This window comes from Macaca fascicularis, chromosome 10 (assembly GCF_037993035.2).
Source record: "Macaca fascicularis isolate 582-1 chromosome 10, T2T-MFA8v1.1".
Lineage (NCBI taxonomy): Eukaryota > Metazoa > Chordata > Mammalia > Primates > Cercopithecidae > Macaca > Macaca fascicularis.
The window spans coordinates 41,131,198-41,135,000 of record NC_088384.1 but is presented as its reverse complement, the minus strand read 5'-3'; positions in this window follow the sequence as shown (position 1 = coordinate 41,135,000).

Sequence of the window (3,803 nt, the reverse complement as noted above, 5' to 3'; positions counted from 1 at the left end):
GAGGTTACCTAGGCAACGAGGGAGAGAGGGAGGGGCCTCCAGAAGGGAGGGCGAGAAACCGGTTGCCCCGGGCTCGGTGAAGTTTCGGCGAGACCTCCCTCCGTGCCACCTCGACTTTCAGTAACAGTGGCCGCTAGGTGATGCCCGAAGACAACCGATGCCTGCAAGTGTCAGTCATCACGGAAAAGAAGTGAAGGATGGATCGCTCTGGGTCGGGGTGGAGGTTGGGGAGGGGGATGCGGCGGAGGCACACCGCGTCGCCGGCGTCTCCCGGATCCCTCTCAGACCAGGCCATTTCCGGGCCCAGGGAGTCCTCCCACGCGATGCCCGCGACTGGCCGACCAGAACCCCCAGGGGCACAGCCAAAGTTTCTGCCCCTGGGATCACCTGGCACTTCCATTGCCCCAGAGAGAAGAGAGGACCAGGGGTGCGGGGCGCGTGGAGGACGCCAGGGGTGGAGGTGGGAGCTACCAAAGACACAAGTGCGGTCATTAGCGTGTCAGAGTGGACTCCAGACCCACGACCTCAGAGAGGCAATCCCTGAACGAGTGTTAGTGCATGACATCCACGCTCCCGGACACGGCGTGGATTTCACGGGGAAAGCAGTGCACATCACACTCCCTTCCTGTTCCGGGGCAAGATTTTGCTCCCGAAGTACCCATTTCTCAACCGTGTTCCCCAAAGTCCACCCTGTCGTGAATCAGTCATGAATCTAGTCAGTACGGTGAATCGCGGAGCATCCACATCCCACCACGAAGATCGGAGTCCGCACACTACACATCGCCCCACGCGGTGTCTCCCCACAAGAACATCACCGCCATCCTAGCCGAGTAGTGATACAGTGCCATTTCTTTCATTTTCTCTTTCTCGCTTGCTATTTATTTATTTATTTATTTAACTTTGAGACAGAGTCTCACTCACTCTGCAGCCCAAGCTGTAGCGCTGTGGCACGATCTCGGCTCACGGCAACCCCCGCCTCCCAGGTTCAAGCGATTCTCCCGCCTCCGACTCCCGAGTAGCTGGGATCACAGGGGTCTGCCCCACCGCACCCGACTCAGTTTTGTAGTTTTAGTAGAGACGGGGTTTCACCACGTGGGCCAGGCTGGTCTTGAACTCCTGACCTCCTGATCCGCCCGCCTCGGCTTCCCAAACTGCTGGGGTGACAGACGTGAGCCACCGCGTTCAGCCCCTACGGTGCCATTGCTTGGAAATCACTCGTGGGAACACACACTTATGGGTCACGTGTGAAGAATTTTCCTTTTTCTATTTTTTTTCCCCTTTTTTTCGTGTGTGTGTGTGTGTGTGTGTGTGTGTGTGTGTGTGTGCGTGTGCGCGCGCGGTGGGACGGAGTTTCGCTCTTGCTGCCCAGGCTGGAGTGCAATGGCGCGATCTCGGCTCACTGCAACCTCCGCTTGCCAGGTTCCAGCGATTCTCCTGCGTCTGCCTCCCGAGTAGCTGGGATTACAGGCCTGCGCCCCCATGCCCGGCTAATTTTGTATTTTTAGTAGAGACGGGGTTTCTTCATGTGGGTCAGGCTGGCCTCGAACTCCCGACCTCAGGTGATCCACCCGCCTCGGCCTTCCAAAATGCTGGGATGACGGGCATGAGCCACCGTGCCCGGCCTTAGCCGTTTATTTTAAAGTCGAGGAGCTTATCAGGGAAATACGAGAAGTTTGGACATCACAGGTGACAGAGAGAAAGGTCTGCAAATGGCCCTTCCATCCAAGTGGGGACCCGGCCTCGATCTCCCGAAATCATGCACCCAGTGGGGAAGCCCGGCAAGGCCCGTCTGTGTAGATTCCTCTCGGCCTCTCTAAGCACGCACTTCTCACTTTGGTGGAAGGGGCAGGGCCCTCTCTGGGACGGGGGAATCTGACAGACAAAGAGACAGACGTAGAAAAAGAGAGATCGACAGACAGAGACAGAGAGAAACGGACAGAAAGAGCGAGAGAGCGAGAGAGCGAGAGCGAGAGCGAGAGCGAGAGCGAGAGAGAGAGAGAGAGAGAGAGAGAGAGAGAAACAGACTAGACAGGGAGGGGGAGAGAGGGAGAGAGACAGACAGAGACAGACAGACAGGCAAAAAAGAGAGTAAGACAGAAGACAGACACAGTGAGTGAGAGACACAGGTAGAGAGAGAGAGAGAGAGAGAGAGAGACAGACAGAGAGACAGAGAGACAGAGAGAAAGAGAGGGACAGGCAGACAGATAAAGAGAGTGACAGAGAAAGACATAGACGGACAGTGAGAGACGGAGAGAAACAGACAGAGAGAGAGAGAGAGAGAGAGGTAGACAGACAGACAGGCAAAGAAAGAGAGTAAGACAGAAGACAGACACAGTGAGAGAGACAGGAAAGACAGAAACGGACAGAGAGAGACAGAGAGGAACAGACAGAAAGAGAGAGGGTCCTAGCCCAATAGCGATACAGTGCCATTTCTTTCATTTCCTCTTTCTTTCCTTCTTTCTTTCCTTCTTTCTTTCTTTCTTTCTTTCTTTCTTTCTTTCTTTCTTTCTTTCTTTCTTCTTTTTTTATTTTTTTATTTTTTTGAGACGGAGTCTTGCTCTGTCACCCAGGCTGGAGTGCAGTGGCGCGATCGCAGCTCCCTGCAACCTCCGCCTCCCGGGTTCACACCATTCTCCGGCCTCAACCTCCCGAGTAGCTGGGACTACAGGCGCCGGCCACTACACCCAGATAATTCGTTTGTTTTTTTAGTAGAGACGGGGTTTCACCATGTTAGCCAGGATGGTCTCGATCTCCTGACCTGGCGATCCGCCCGCCTCAGCCTCCCAAAGTACTAGGATGACAGACGTGAGCCACTGCGTTCAGTCTACAGTGCCGTATCTCAGAAATCACTCACAGGAACAGACACTTACAGGTCATGTGTAGAGTTTCTTTTTTTGTTTTGTTTTGTTTTGTTTCGTTTTGTTTTGTTTTGCACGAGGAGGTGGCGGGATGGAGTTTCGCTCTTGCGTCCCAGGATGGAGTGAAATGGCAGAGGGGACTCAGGGAGTCAACCTATGGCAGAGATGGCACGTCATTCAGAGCGTAACGTCCACAGCGAAAGGTGGTAGGGCCGGCACTTTTAAAGGCTGAAATCCCGGCGGCTCAGGCCTGTCGTCCTCGCACTTTGGGAGGCCCAGGAGAACGGATCACTTGAGGTCAGGAGTTCGAGACCAGTGCGGCCAACATGGAGAAACCCCGTCTCTACTCAAAATACAAAAATTAGCCGGATGTGGTGGTGTGCGCCTGTAATCCCAGCCACTGAAGAAGAATCACTGGAATCCGGGAGGCAGAGGTTGCAGTGAGCCGAGGGAGTGCCACTGCACCCCCGCCTGGGTGACAGACTGAGAGAGACTCAGTCCCTCCCTACCAAAAAAGAAAGAAAGAAAGAAAGAAAGAAAGAAAGAAAGAAAGAAAGAAGAAAAAAAAAAAAGAAAAAAGAAAAAAGAAAACAAAACACAGGGACCGCCACCGGGCGCAGTGGCTCACACATGTAATCCCAGCACTTTGGGAGGCCGAGGTGGGCGGATCACCTGAGGTCAGGAGTTCAAGAGCAGCCTGGCCCACATGGTGAAACTCCGTCTCTACTAACATAGAAACATCTTCGGAGCATGATGGTGGGTGCCTGTAATCCCAGCTGCTCAGGAGGCTGAGACGGGAGAATCGCTTGAACCTGGGAGACGGTGGTTGCAGTGAGCCGAATCGCACCACCGCACTCCAGGCTGGGTGGCTGAGTGAGACTCTGTCTTAAAACAACAACAACAACAGCAGCAAAAAAAATAGCAAACGCACAAAAAAAGAACAGG